Here is a 16,226-nt window from a genome sequence, read left to right as displayed (position 1 = left end):
ATTGCTTATTATGGTCATTTCTCTATACATACTCTCTAGACAATGGGAAAGACGAAGGAAGAGATCATTTCATATCTGTCCAATCTTCCTTCCTTCCTTCCCTCCTTCCTTCCTATCATCTACTTATCTTTTTAGATTTTTAAAACACTTAAATTATCCTTGTATTTCTGCTATTTTGTTATGAAGAACTGAGTCATTGAACATGTTCATGATGAACATGTTCATCTTCTTTTGTTCCTCTTTTATGTGGGTTTGGAAATTACACTGAAATTGTTTCTCACTTTATGGTTTGACATAGTACATAACCTACACTGACACCCAATGTGTTTTACATAATAACTAGCAATACTGAAATTACCATGTTCTGGTAGATCTTAAAATAATGAAGTAGGACAGTGATTTCTAAACTGTTCCCAAGTTGTTCCATAGAATACCAGTCCCAAGAGATGCTCTCAGGTTGGAAAGTTTGTCAGCAAATAAGTTTAGGGCACACATTTTTGAAAAATGAAAATATTAGCATATTAAGGTCTTTGTGACACTTGCAGTGAATTAAACTGATCGTATTGTTTCAATGAGTATTTCTAAAATTATTTGACCATAGAAGATTTTTCTGTATAAACACATATTAATATCTCAGGTACTACTGTTTTTGAAACACAACTTGGGAAAATTCTGAAGGAGCAACATTTCAGGTTTTACATAATACAACATCATTATTAAAAATATCATCTTTCTTTAGTTAAAATATAATTTTATTTATTTATTTTTAAAGATTTTATTTATTTATTTATTCATGAGAGACACGGAGAGAGAGGCAGAGGAGAGAGAGAGAGAGAGACACGGAGAGACACAGGCAGAGGGAGAAGCAGGCTTCCTGCGGGGAGCCCGATGCAGGACTCGATCCCAGGACCTGGGAATCACGACCTGAGCCAAATGCAGATGTTCAACCACTAAGCCACCCAGGCATCCCTAAAATAGAATTTTAAAGACACAAAACCTTTCTTGTGTGTGGGGAATTATCTTTAATGTCAAACGATGGACAAGTGAACACAGAGGCCCTTTGAGACTCTTAAACCATAATTTAATAGTTTCTTTTCCTTTTCTACTTACCCTTGACCTTGTCTGGCTCTGTGAGACATGAGGAATTGTCTTTAGTTTTTTTAAGGAACAAAAATGCTCTTGCTACATCTTGAAAGGTTATGTGCCTATTTGGAATTTTATTCCATTTTGACTTGATTCTGCAAAAATACCCTGAGCCATTACCAGGTGTTTTGAGCATAATCCATTCACTGTGTAAGTAACAGTAACAATGCATGCTTAAGTAGCATCAGTCTGCAAAATAATTGGCAAGACCTCAAGAGTCTCTAAATGATAAAGAGAGTGGCTATTTGAGAATTGTTCTTCTATTTAAGATAAATAAATTAAGGCACAGAGATGACTTTAATGACTTTCCCAAGACCCCAAAAAGAGTCAAGGTATTTTTGAGATTAAAACACAAGATTTTCTCGAATGGGGGCTTCTTAGGCTACATGCATACCAACTTCATAGTTTCATCTGTACTGACATCAGAAATAGAAAGAGGATTGCTCTGTATTCCTGTGAATGTCATAAGTTGTACAAAGCAAGCAGCTCTTCTCTGGTGTGCCAGGGATTTTTCTTTTATGGTCCTAATTGATCTCTATCCCCCAAAGGGTTCTGAATTATGCAAGTGTCTCAAGTCTTAACAAGCCATCCCCAACACAGCTGTGCAATGGAAACGTTCAATGGAAAGGTATTCACTTCGGTCTAGGCAAGGCCCTGGCTGCTCCCTGGAGAGACTCAGATCCAGGAGTGCAAGTTCTGGGCCATCTCGGAGAATCCTGCTTGGCCCATTTCTACCTCCTTCTTTTCCCCAGCTCCCTTCCTGCTCCTGTTAACAGGGGGGTCTAGTCATGGCAGGGCACCAGGACTTCCTTTTAAGCTCATAAAATCTCAGGGTTTGAGCTTCCCTGTACTTCTCTCACTGACCCCCAGCTGCCACGGTTTGTTTTTTACTGAGTTGAGCGTTTAGTCTTGAGCATTTAGTCTTGGCTGGTGGTGGCCTTGGAAAGAACATTTTCTAAGATTGCTTTGGTTTTCTTTCAAATAAACCTCTATAAGCCTGGACGTTTCTGGCATTGCTGAAATGCAGGTGATTTATTCCTAGAGGCTTAAATTGGTATTCTTTTTTCTTTTTAAAGAAAACCAACAATGTGATACACTCCTATAGTATATTTTAGCCACTGGTTACAAAGGACACCTGGCTCTGCCTTGTATCAGAAAAATTCCAATCTAAAGGCCCTCTCTGGGAAGGTCAGTTTGTTCAATTTTGAGACACTCAGCCCCGTGGCTCCCTCTACTGGTCAATGACTCTGTCCCCACTCATTTGAACAGAATAAACCAGAAGCTAGAGGGGGAACTAGACATTGTTAAATTAGGAGTTATGGATCCAATAGCAAATTTTTGCTGCAGATTTCTTTTTATCTCTTATTCTTCCAACCTCGATTTTGGCCACCTAAGCCACAGGTTCTTAGCTCTACCTTCATGTAGGTCTTCACTTCATCTTGTGTCTGCCTTTTAACAAGAGGCCACTTGTTTGGATGTATAGCACTGATGAACACCATGACCTCTGGACTTTAAGACTAGATTATTGCTAACTAAAGATCTTTAAAGAAATCTAATGATGTACAGGCATCACTTTGAATTTATGAACCGAGTTTAGGTTTATCTTTTGAGTGCATATGGCATGATGGTTGGAGGAACATACCAAGCACAATAATAGCTGCCAAGATGTCTCCCCACTGCCCCGGGACAATGCTCTTCCAACAGTTCTTAAGATTCACTGTCCTCCTGTTGTGACTTACCCATTCTGCTCCTGGGTAGCATAATTTCTGCACAAGCCAGCCAAAGTTGCCCTGGTACATGAAGTCTGAATTATGGAGGTCATTGGCCCAGACATTCAGAAAAACAGCTGTTTTATCTAGCTAACAGAGAGGACTGGAGAAGCGCCCCAACAGGCTGGACATATTTTATTTCCTGGAGAAGCCAACAGCTGACACCCACACCCAGGCCTATTCAGCTAGAGTTGGAAAAGTAGCACATGAAGTGATTGTCTTTAATCTCAGCACATCAAATGATGCCAATGCCTAAATATCCTATGATGTAAACACATCAATAGAGAGCTTAAGAGAAGGAGTCTTCAAGAGACTTACTTAAAAGAATGTTTTCACGATGATGCTTAGTCAAAGACTATGTATATTTTAACATACAATAAATCAATTTCAGAAACACAAGTACTATTTCAAAGATATGCAAACAATTGTCAGGCTTTAGAGGAAAGTGAAGAAGCATCTGGGGTAACATCTGTCCACTTATTCAGGGTAAATTATTTCCAGAAATGATATAAGAATATTCTTTTCTACCTTCATCATTTTCTATATTGGAATAACTTTATGTATTACCAAAAACTGTATCATTACCTTAGCAGGGAACATTTTGATGACTTGACATTCATGGAGTTAGTATGCCAGGTCAGTCAAGTCAGAGGTCAAATGAGGCTCTCTTCCTAGTGGACGTGCAATCAAGGGTTAAGAAGAATTTTAATAAGATGTCATGCTTGCTTTTTTTTTTTTTTTAAAGATTTTATTTATTCATGAGAGACGCACAGACAGAGGCAGAAACATAGGCAGAGGGAGAATAATGGGAGCCGGATGCGGGACTCGTTCCCAGGACCCCGAGATCAGAACCTGAGCCAAAGGCAGATGCTCAAGTACTGAGCCACCCAGGTGCCTCAATAGTAATACCTGTAAGACTTTTTACCCATGTGAGTCGGTCCCCAAATGGCATTGTACTGAAAGGAGTCTGACCCAAATAGGATTTTATCTCCCAAACATTTGAGATCAGACATATTAAAAATCTTTTTATCTCTTATTCTTCCAACCTCTATTTTGGCCACGTAAGCTACAAGTTCTTAGCTCTACCTTCCTGTAGGTCTTCACTTTATCTTGTGTCTGCCTTTTAACAAGAGGCCACTTGGGTCAGACATATTAAAAATCTCTTCTCCAGCACCTCAAAACTATGGTGTTTCTCTCTTTTCTAAGATGGAATGAGCCCTCTTAGGTGCACTACCTTGTCTCTATACTCGGGCCCTTGACCCCTCTCCTCTGACACGACACATTTCATGCTTACATCCCTCAATCCGTTTGTGTCTCAAAGTTTCCTCTGGTTGTTCTTTATGCATATTTTGCCTTTTTTCTCATTAAAGACCTGGAAAGGAGTAAGGTCATATTACCAACACATTGTCTATTGCTGGGGAGAAGAAGGTTATGCTATAAACCATCACAAGATAATACATTTATTTTGTCACATAAATATGGGAATCAGATTTTAAGACATCTTTGATACATACTGTATGGGGAAAACACAATTTTAGTTATCTTAGTTATCCAAGATAGAGCGCTGTTCAGAGTTTGGCTACCTAAACTAAAGCCCTAGTTCTGCTATAGACGTCTGGCTGACCTTGGGTAGGACATCAATTCTCTGACCTTTTCTCATCTATAAAATTAACTTTAGTTAAAATTAGCTCCAAAGATCCTTCCAGCATTTATATTCTGTGATTCTCTAAGTGTAATACTCAAGAAATTAGAATAGGGACTAGATAAAACATTTAGAAACGTCATCTCAGAGGGGCCTGCTGGAGTCGATAGCAATTTTAAATTACCTTTCTTCGAGATAGATGAATTAAGGTTTACAAAAATGTACAGCGTTTTCATTTGTTGGAGTGAAAATTTACATCCCGTTTAAGAGAAGGAGGACACTTTTGGTAATGAGAAAATCCACAAGTATGAGTGGTACTCTGGAAACTTGATCTGTAATAACTAAAAAGAGATTTCTCCTACTGAAAGAAATAAGAGGGTACCAGAGGAGGGCGAGGGATGCATCTGCAAATCTTGTGCTGAGGGAGAGAAGGGAGGTTTTTATTTCCTAGGAAGAACCATGGCAGTGAACCCAGAATTACTAGAGGAGGTTGAAGGTGAGCCACCAGGTGTGTTGCAGTATTGTATCATCAGCTATAGGTGCTGTTAGGCTACATGGAAGTTAGAGTTCAGTAGTATTTTAGCTGATTACTCTCTATAATCAGTTTTCAGGAACATTTTTGTTTCAATCACTTCAGTTTGATTCCATGCAATTTCAGTGGCTTTGAGGATTTATGTGCATAGGGCCCCCAGATTATACACATTCCGACCCTGTGTGACTCCCTCTAACCCCCTTCCTGCAAATCTATTTGCTTGAGGACAGACTATTCCTTCCTCAAACAGCAAACACAGTTACCAAAGCGATAGTGGAATGTCTGATTAGTGGCTTCTCTGCTGGTGCTGAAATGTGCTTAATTTTCATTCCCACTCTTCACTCCTTGCCTTTCTGGAAAGGGCAAATTTAGCAGAGCTCTCATTCAGTACGGTGGGGTGTAAACTGCTGTTCATGACCACCACACCATTGGAAGATCTTTTTCATTATAACCTCAGCATTTTGTAACAACTAGTGAGCTGGTCTTTCTTAAAATTTGGAAATTTTTTTTTAAGTTGTAGATGCTTCAGGTAGTAAGAAGCGCATTTCACAAAATGCTAAAGTAAAACATTCTCTAAATTCCAAAGAGCATTCATTCTCCCCTTAACTTCCTCCTCCCCTCTCCTTTAATTTTTCCTTTCACTGAATAATTAGAAACGGTGCGTCTCTCAGAAGCCTGGATTCTAGTCTCAAGATCTGTACCTTCTTTAAATTATGCATATATTTGTTTATGAAGACTTGGTGGAAGAAAAGGAAGCCAATGCATGAAGAAAGACCTGGTTTTCAGAGGATTAACTGGCAGGACCAGAGGTTGGGAAATACGTCCGCATCTCAATGGGTCTGCAAGTTACCGTACCAAAATGGGGGACCATAGGTAAGGAGTAAACTGTTGCTGTTAACTTCTCACTTGCAAATAATTACACAACACTGGGTCCTTTGGGAAAGTTAGGGGTGGGTTTGTTAATGTGAACCACTCATTAATGTCCTGATGGTTTTTATACCCATAATATAGGTTTTAAAATTGTTACCTGGCAAAGTCCTATGGATTTTAATGGGAGGCAGACTTGAAATCGTTTTGGTCTTTAGAACTGGTCTACACTCTGTTAAAGAAGGGCACAACAGATGAATCATAACGTATTAGTGGAAATACTCGTACTGATTTAAGACAAAAGCCAAGATCGCATATGAATATTTGCCCCTCTCATCTCTTCATGGCTCACATCGATAAAGGCAAAAAGAATCCGCATTTACAACAGAGATTCTGCTCTTTCTCTTCTCCTAGGGGACTTCCTAGGAGAGATTCCTCCTGGCTTCATTCTCAGTTCTCATCCCCATTCTCTTCTCTTGGATTTTTGTAGTACAAATGGCACAAAACAGTGGGATGCACTTTCTGGTCATAGAAAGAACAGTGTTTTAGAATTGTGAGAATTGTAGAAAATTTCAACTGTGTGTTTCCCCAGATGTAGTAGGCCCTCGACGTGGCCAGAAGTGTCTCTGGTGAAACAGGCAGTGCTCCTTCGGACTTTATGACAAACACTTAAATGAGTCAGGCAAGCTTGCTAGGACGGTGTCACTTTGATATGGCCACGAAGCCAATCCAGGAGCAGCTATATAATGGCATAAAGAGAAGACTCCTGTGGGGTCTCCGCACCTGGTACAAAAGGGATATGTTGGGGTAACCACATAAAACCCCAACACTGATTTTTTAAAAAAACTTGAGAAGAGTCATCGTGGCTGATGTGTATGCGACAGGGGAGAGAATCACTTTAAGAGCCCAGTAAAGGGCCTGGGAAAGTTAGATCATGAGGGATCTCCATGATCTCACCCGGTTATTTAGGGTGTTGAACTTGATGGCACAGGGGGAAGTGGTTCATAGCTGGTAGAGTGGATCAGCTGCCAGGAAAAGCAGAAGCAAATTCTGGGAGAACACTTTTCATCCCCAAATTTAGGAATAACAGGAGTTCTTTTATGTTGGGAGCACTTTCTCTCTCTCTCTCTCTCTCAGAAAAGATAACTTCCCTCAAGGGAAATCTGGTGAATGAAGTAGTGTATTTTCACCCTTGAGACGATGGCATGAGTCAGGCACCACCTAAAGAGGAATTAGTGTGGACACGCCACACACTCGGCTTGGCCCTCCCATACCTGTGCTCTTGTCCTGGTCCCCTACCCACTCCCATCAGCTATGAAGCAAGCAGTCTGCACTGTGGCTCGAGATGAAAGGTATTTTAATACGCTCAGGTCGCACACTATTGGCCAATAGTAATTTTATATCATTTTCTTTAAGGAAACCACACTCCCTGCAATAATTTTTTCCAATGAAGCAAAATTTTGTACGACAGAAAGCTTTCCGGGTAAGTCTTTCATTTGAATAATAGCATTGAATTCCCTCCACGCCAACGGAATTTTAATATATCTTGATTATCTCTTTTTTTTTTTTTTTTTTTTTTTTTTTTTGCGATGTAAACGATATGGAGAAAAGCTTTCAGAGACCCTCAGTTAAACTTCTGATAATTTCACTTTGTTTGATAGCGAAGAATTATTTACAGTTTTGGTGAGTTTTCCCTTTGGAAGTGAACAGAGATAAACCAAAAAAAAAAAAAAAAAAAGGTGAAACTTTTCCTCTTTTCCTTTAAGAACTTTAAGGGCTGAAATAGTGGTTTGGTTTCCTGCCTGCCAGCTTTGGTTTGCTGTCTCTAAGCCCTCTTGTGCAATTAAATCCCCAGAGGAAATATCTGAAGAGCGTTCTTCTCCCACATGAGAGAGTTGCATCCCACACAACCCACAGATTTTGACAGCAAACGTCGTGGACCGAGTGTCTGGGGTTACAGAAGTAGCTGGGAGTCTGTTTTTTCCTGTCACAGGTGCACTGTCCTCTTTCCCCGACTTGAGAACGAGGAAGAGAGAGTGGTCTCTACGCGTGATGGTAGCTTAACCACCAGCTAGCTCTGAGAATCGGGTGCCGAGTGGGTGGATTCTAATTCACTAGACAGGGGGAAAGAAGGTGGCAAGCAGGGTTCAAACTTGCAAAGCCTTTGAGCTGATCTCTCTTTACGACCGTCTGGGGTACACAGAAGAATTGTATAATTTGGCCTGTGTTTTCCTCTTGCTGTGAAACATATTGAAACGCTTTATGTTTAGGTGTATGTATAGAAATTCATGAAGTTCTTTTATGCACTTTCTTGGTTCCAACAGAATTCTCATTTCAGAAAGTCTTGAAAAGATAGCTCTGTGAGAACACATTTTGCCCCAGCTTGTAAATTTGGATTTGTTCTTTCCTATCTACCAGCCACCTGATTACCGTCCCTGTGCAAAGGGCACCCGTTCACATCATTTTTTCCAAGCACTTAAACCTGGAAAGATACTTTTTAAAGGACTCACAGAAGCCGTCTTAGGGGGTTTGGAAAACATCGCAAAATTGTTAGCAGACCTTTTGACTGTGCTATTTTTAGGAAACTAATTGTGTTCTTTTCAAGTGTATTTTTGACAATGGGACAACGTCTTCCTTGCCCCCACTGATATATGAAGTATTTACAATGAAAAACGTCAGTAAAACACCCCGAACGGATACATTTTGACTTCAGCAAGGCAGCAAAGGGGGGAAAGTGATTTTCAAAAGAGAGAAGGTTTTTGCAGTATTTATGCCGCTGTTTCTGCCCAAAATGAACTTTTATTTTACCGTTCAAACAGAAGTTTGTTTTCGAACCAGTTGCTAGCTCAGGGAGCCGCTGGTCTGGCGCCCGTAGGAAGCCGCTCAGGCTCAGGGCGGCCTGTCTCCCACCCGCCGCCGCACCCCGGACGTCGGCCGCCGGCAGAAGCGGGCGCTTACCTTGAGCTCGGAAGATCCCGGCGAGGCTCGGGCTCCACGGGCAGGACCGGGAAGGCGCTCTGCCCCGCGCCCGCTGACATGCACTGGGCTTTTATGGGCAGGTGGGCGGGGCGGCCCGCACGGTCGGTGGGCAGGAGCCGCGCGGCGGGGCAGCGCGCAGGGGCGGAGGGGCCGAGCGGCGGCGGGAGGGGGCAGAGCGAGGGAAGAGGCACGGGGGGGGGGGGGGGATGCGGACCGCAGGGGGAGGCAGAGCGAGGGAAGAGGCACGGGGGGGGGGGGGATGCGGACCGCAGGGGGAGGCAGAGCGAGGGAAGAGGCACGGGGGGGGGGGGGGATGCGGACCGCAGGGGGAGGCAGAGCGAGGGAAGAGGCACGGGGGGGGGGGATGCGGACCGCAGGGGGAGGCACAGCGAGGGAAGAGGCACGGGGTGGGGGGGGGATGCGGACCGCAGGGGGAGGCAGAGCGAGGGAAGAGGGACGGGGGGGGGGGGGGATGCGGACCGCAGGGGGAGGCACAGCGAGGGAAGAGGGACAGAGGGAGGGGGAGGATGCGGACCGCAGGGGGAGGCACAGCGAGGGAAGAGGGACAGAGGGAGGGGGGGGATGCGGACCGCAGGGGGAGGCAGAGCGAGGGAAGAGGGACAGAAGTGGGGGGGGGATGCGGACCGCAGGGGGAGGCAGAGCGAGGGAAGAGGGACGGGGGGGGGGGATGCGGACCGCAGGGGGAGGCAGAGCGAGGGAAGAGGGACGGGGGTGGGGGGGTGGGGGATGCGGACCGCAGGGGGAGGCAGAGCGAGGGAAGAGGCACGGGGGCGGGGGGATGCGGACCGCAGGGGGAAAGGCTGGGGGAGGAGGTGCGTGGGGACCGAGAGTCACAAACACGCAGGATCTGGAAGGAAAGGGGTATTGGATTATTTTCTGGTTTTGTAGGACTCTTTTTTTTTTTTTTTTCTTTTGAGGACGGGAGTTGGGGGTGACTCTTAGGGCTAAAGGTGTTTACTGTGAATTTGAAAACCCAAATAACGGTTCCTAAGCGAGGCCCCAGAGGGGCGGTGGGCGTCCGAGGAGCACGGCCCAGGTGCTGGCGGAGCCAGGGGCGCGGGGTCCGGGGGGCCTGGGGGCGCGGGGCTCTGGGTGCTGCGAGGGTCCGGGGGGTCGCGGGGTCCGGGTCCGGGGTCCGGGGGTCCGGGGCCGCGGGAAGGCGCGGGAGTCCGGGTCATGAGAGGGCGCGGGGCCCGGGGATCCAGGGGACGCGGGGGAGGGGGCGCGGGAGGGCGCGGGGGTCCGGGGGCGCGGGGCTCCAGGGGGCGCGAGGGTCAAGGGAGGGCACGGGGGTCCGGGGGCGCGGGGGTCCGAGGGGCGCGGGGGTCCGAGATTCCGGGTCCAGGGGGCGCGGGGTCCGGGAGCGCGGGGTGCGGGGTCCGGGGGCGCGGGGTGCGGGGTCGCGGGGTCCGGGGGCGCGGGGCGTCGCGGGGTCCGGGGGTCGCGGGGTCCAGGGCCCGGGGGTCGCGGGGTCCGGGGGCGCGGGGGGTCGCGGGGTCCGGGGTCCCGGGGTCGCGGGGTGCGGGGTCGCGGGGTCCGGGGGTCCGGGGTCCGGGGGTCGCGGGGTCCAGGGTCCGGAGGGCGCGGGGTCCGGGGGCGCGGGGGGTCGCGGGGTCCAGGGTCCGGAGGGCGCGGGGTCCGGGGGCGCGGGGGGTCGCGGGGTCCGGGGGTCCGGGGGTCGCGGGGTCCAGGGTCCGGGGGTCCGGGGGTCCGGGGTCCGGGGGTCTCGGGGTGCGGGGTCGCGGGGTCCGGGGGTCCGGGGGTCCGGGGTCCGGGGCGAGCTGGTGCCGCCCGCCCCGGGGAGCCCGCCCGCGCCCCGCGCTGGTGGCGGGAAGAGTGTCCCTGCGCTGCGGGTGGCGCCGCCCCCGAGGCCCCTCCGGAGACCCGCGCGGCCCGAGGGGGGATCCGGGGAGCCTGGGCGGGGGGATCGGCGGAGACCGGCCGGTGCGGAAGGGAGCTCCGAAGCAGCCTGGGTCCTCAACATCTGCTTATGTAACCGGACTCAGGGCTCCGGCCTTGGCTATTTTCGGTATTTAGGAGACCCTGATTCCTGACCGGGGGAGCCCGGCTCGCGGCCGCGCCCCCTCCCCGCGGGGCCTGAGCCCGCAGCCCAGGGGGCGGCGGAGATTCCCGGGGAGCACATTCAGAGGAAGAAAAACAAGCTCCTTCAGCTGCTGAGTGGTGACTCACCTCCCAGCCGAGCTTGAGTTGTGCCACCAAAGGGATGAAAACACTTTAAAAAGAAAGAACCTGAGCCTTAAGGATTGGGGGGGGGGGGGGGGGGGGGGAGGGTGAGGGGAGAAAGGAGGGGGGGGCAGTGGGGTGAGTGGCCTGGGAAGAATGAGAGGACTTTTCTGACTAGGTCTTTACATAAATATATCTATATGGAGGTGGATAGAAAACTTGATTCAGTGTTTACACAAACAACCTTATGAGGGAAGTATTGTGTAGATTTTTTCTTTTAAAGAAGGGGCTCTTAAGGGGGTGAAGCAACAGCTCAACCCCCAAGATGGGGAGTGACAGCTACTGAGCTGTCAAAGCTTGGGCACTCTGTGCACCAGGCTGTCCTAGGAAACACCTAACCTGGCCTCAGGGTGGATCCTGAGGTTGCCAGGCTCCAAGAGAAGGAAAAATGACGGTCAAGAGCAGGGTTTCTCAAACTGGGAACTGTGATATCTTGGGCTGGATAATTCTTTGTTGTGGGGACTTCTTCTGTGCACTGCAAGATGTTGAGCAACCTCTCTGGTCTCTATGCACCCCATGCCAGTACCATCCTTCTTCCTAAGTGATGAAACTCAAAATGTCCCTACACTTAGCCAAATGTCCCTGGAGTGGAGGGGCAAAATTCTCTTCTGTCTGTAAAAACCATTGGTCTGGAGAAGGTCACAACTATAGAAAAGGATTCAAAGAAATTCATTAGGAAGAAGCCCAAGAGTGGCATTTGGGTAACAATAATACTAGTTGCCACCTGTGCTAAGTTTACACTGGACTTGATTTTTTACACACCCATATTCCCACCTGTCTGCCCCTGGAGCCCAAAGCTTCCATTGTAAGTAAGCTTGTGCTCAATTGGATACATGTGGAGATCAATAAAGTAGAACCCCATGTGCCTGGGGTGTGGACGGAGATTAGTGATATATCAGATGAAAAAATTTAAATTTATCATCAACAAATTTGACATTGGAACAATTAGTCCAGATGGTATGACTTTTTTTGGGGGGGGGGATTTGCTTCTTTGCTTTAATGTTTATAGTTTTTCATACCTCCTCCCATTTACTTTTTGTTCAGTAACTTTTAGGCTGCAAAGAAGCATCTAGTGGTTAACTAGCTAGTAGAAAATAAGTACTCAATGGATATGTATAATATAATTGAATAAATGACACTATGGACCACTGACACATAGAAAATGGCCACTATTTTTTAGTTTAATGAATGAAAAAAAGAATTAATGCTTAGGAAGCTAGAATTTTTACATTAACTTTTCCTATTTGCTACTTGGTTCTACTCTTTTCTCATCCTCCATAACTTGGTTATCCTCTTTCCAGGATGATTGCCTTTAAGGATGCAGCCAAACCCATTAAATTAAGTCTTTGAAATGAATAACCCTTGTTACTAGACCTAGAAATAGGACTGCATTGGCTATTCTAAAGCTGACCCCTGAAATCACATGTCATTTTAGAGGCGGGGTACCACTTCTGGCACTTTCTTTAGCAAAGAAATATATTCTGGACAAACTAAACAGGACCCAGTTAGAGGAGCATCTGGCTGGTAAACATGTTAGTAAATATCCTCATTATATTATAGCAAATTGTCTTTTCAATCTTAATCTTATGCCTTCCAAATATTCCAGTTCCATCACATATTTGTGAAAAAAATAGAAAGAGAAAAGGCAGGAAAAGTACGTTTGAAGTGAAGGCAATTGGTGGCTGTATTTTTCTTCTCCCCTTTCTTCCTTCACTCCCTCCTTTCAAACCTGACTATCCCGCCAACCTAACAAAAGAGCTCCTTTCATTTTGTTTGGATGGTGCTAATGATTAGTTCATTTCTCCAGTTCACACTTGCCCGAATCTGATTCAGTAGCAGATCTGGACAACAAGCAAGGAATCCAGGAATGTGATTCCTTTGCTGGTTCTTACTGTGCCCTTCTAGAATCTCTCTGAAGGTGATTGAGGTTTGAAATGACCTAGTTTGGGCTTCTGTGGAAAGAAAGGAATCCAATGACAACATCCTAGACTCTCTGAAGTTTCCATTGTGTGGATAATATAATAACAGAGTGTTACCTTATTTTAAAGAGCTTTAAATATAGACCCCCCCACCCTTTTTGTTTTGTTTTGTTTTGTTTGCTTATTTGGAATTAATCAATTAACACATATTTATTAAGAATGGATACCAGACAGTGTGGGGTATTCAAAGCAGAGGATAACAAGAATGTAGATCTGTTCTCATGGAGAGAGAGAGAAAAAAAAAAACCATGAAATCATGTTAGCTGGGTAGCAAAGAGGAGAAGGTGACAGTGAGTTGAGCCATGGAAAGTAGCTTTTGGATACATGGGTGATGAACAGTAGGGCAAGGAAGGGAATGTGTTCAACTGAGGAAGGCCCAGGAGTATTTGGGGGATAGTGAATTGGCCCCATGATTGAAGGGGAAGGGTCTGTGTAGCAGAATAAGGAGGCTAAGACACAGGAAAAGAGAGGTGGGACCAGCCTTCAGGAGGCCTGAGATGTCAGCTCGGTAGTCTGAACTGTGTTCTGTAGCCGATGAGAAGTCATTGAACACTTTTGAGAAGCAGAATGGCATACTACCGAGATTTTACTTTTCTTTGAATAGTGTCTTCACTATTTGCCAATAAATGTGTGTGGGGTGTCTAGGGCCATTAGTGTACATAGCAATAGAGGAAAGGGCAGGTCTCTGTCCTGTGGCCTTGGAGGCCTGGTGAGGTGGCAGAGGAGTGACTGTTTTTATCAGTGCTCTGCGTGGTTGTTAGGACAGAGAAAGGCAGGGCTCTCCATGACAGATGCGATTAATGTGAAGGTGTCTGCTCTGTGGGTCATTTACTGACAAACTTTTGGAATATAGGTGAGGTCCGGAGCCAACAACCGAGAAGGAATTCCTGAAAGGTCTTTGGTGCAAAATGGTAGTTTTATTAAGGCCCGGGCACAGGACCCGGGGGCAGAAGAGCTGCTGCCCCGGGCCTTGAGGGGTGGCTGATTCTACACTTTGGAGTTGGGAGGGGTCTGGGGATAGCCTCCTCTCTAAGGAATTTTGGAGGCCAGGTTCCCAGGACCTCGAGGGGGTTAGATATTGTTGGGAAAAGTCACTTATTACCATCCAATAAGACCTGAGTCATGGGACCCTTCAGATGGATATCTGTGGGCCATGTGCTTGGGGGACGATCCCCAACATCTATCTTGGGGATTTAGAGATAAAGGAAATTTCTAAAGGAATTTTTATATGTTAAAGTAGACTTACAGGGTCCTGGGAGTCGGGCTCACAGGGTCCTGGGAGTCGGGCTAAGATTGCCTTTCACCCTCAGCAAAGTATGAACATTGAGGCAGTTGGGCCTGTAGAGGAGTATCCCTCTGCCTGTTTCAGGGACTTGTCAATGCACTGCCCCGGGCTTGTGCTTTGTCCTCAGCTAGCCCTCTGTCCCCCCATCACTTACCTGTGGTAGATTTAAGGTTCTCAAAAAGTATCCGCTCCCAGGTAGTAGTGGGTCTGATGAATGAGATCATGGAGTTATCAAGGGTTCCTGGGTGAGAGAACAATGGATCCTGGCACCGACAGCTATACCTTCACAGGCTCACTTTTAAACAGCTAACTTGCAATGACTCTACATGTGTTACCCTCTGCAAATTTCAGCCTCTCATTCTTCCTGCCATTCCTGAGGGCTTCAGAATGCAACTGAACATGGCTTTCAGTCTCAGCAAAACTCGTTGACAATTTGAAGTTTTATGTACAGACATTTGCTCTCCATCTATCAAATGATCCATCGGTTAGTTGGCCTAAGCCTGTTCTAAGTATCACCAAATATGATCTTGGCCCGCAAGGCACTCAAAATTGCCAGCTCTCCCAGGGCATTTAAAATAGGGTTTTATTTACAGAAATTGAAAATGCTTCTATGCTCAGAGCATAGAAGAAAGGCACACCTCTCCTGCATTCCAAAGGAACGCTGGATTCTGTGAGTCACTGTTTTCCTGTTGGCCCAGATGGTAGAGAGCTGACTCGGGTGATCCTACAGACAACTGCCTCACAGCTCCTTCTGGCTTTGTAAAGAGCACTGGACAGGGAGTCAGGAAATTTGGGGTTTAGTCCCAGCTAGGCCACTAACTACCCGTGAAAACTTGGGGCCGATGTTTTATCCTTTTTGGATTTAGTGTCCTTATGCAAAATAAGAAAGCATAACCAGATGTTCTCTAGACCTTTTGCCGCCCTTCAGATGCCTACTCTGTGCCAGTCAGATAAATGATCCTCTTACTGGTCTCCATGATATCAACCCAACGTTCAATCATTATGTGGGAGTAAGAGCTCATAATATATTGATCCAGTTTTGGCTACAGGGCATTACAAAATCAAACCTTGGCTGTACTCTAGGTACAGAATCCCAAAGTGGGGTGTACCCTTATCACTTAGCTCGCCCTTGACTGTGAGCGCTGCTGCCCTAAGCCGTAGGGCCTGGTGGAAGTCACCTGCATTAGCTGCCTGCCTCTAAACCTGGGAGCCTTTTAATTCTGTTTCTCTGAATCAAGTAGCAATTCTCATTTTGCCTGATGGAAATGGGACCACACCATACCTATCCCTGGTTTCTGAAAACTCTCTCCATTGTGTCAGATTTCCTTGATGTCCAAATTAATTGATTGGATTTCCTAAGAAGCACTCTACTGGACTCCTACTGGAAATTCCTCCCTCTCTCCAGGGCCTCACCTCTTGATTTCCTTAATGGGAAAAAGTGTGGTTGCCCCTTTCCAATTAGTCTGAATTGTTATGGTTCCTTTAGTTTCCCAAATGATTGGACTTTTACTAGGGTCTCCGAGCCTTTTTCTGGCTCTCACTTTCCCCATAACCAGTGACAACTAGAGTCACTCCATTCTTTTTTTATATCTCAAGGAATTTCCTTGTAGGAATTCATTCATGGGGCCAGGGCAATGCAGAGGGGGAAATATAGTCCAGGAATTATTTCTTAACTCCGGAGTGGAAAAGTATAGGCCTTCCGGGGTGCTAATAAAATATACTTCACCTTTACTCTATAGCACCGTAGACCCTTTCTACTGTCTGG

General features: G+C 46.4%; 1 protein-coding gene across 1 annotated transcript in view; it reads right to left on the bottom strand.

Annotated features, from left to right (window-relative positions):
* Positions 1-9,043, bottom strand: part of COL8A1 (collagen type VIII alpha 1 chain) — a 141,283-nt gene extending 132,240 nt beyond the window's left edge. The window contains exon 1 of the mRNA XM_025989923.2: positions 8,912-9,043. The gene's annotated coding sequence lies outside the window, so the exon portion shown is untranslated. The remainder of the gene's footprint in view (positions 1-8,911) is intronic.
* Positions 9,044-16,226: the final 7,183 nt, after the last annotated feature.

This window comes from Vulpes vulpes, chromosome 1, assembly GCF_048418805.1.
Source record: "Vulpes vulpes isolate BD-2025 chromosome 1, VulVul3, whole genome shotgun sequence".
In the NCBI taxonomy this organism is placed as follows: Eukaryota; Metazoa; Chordata; class Mammalia; order Carnivora; family Canidae; genus Vulpes; species Vulpes vulpes.
This window is presented reverse-complemented; position numbering and strand designations above follow the sequence as displayed.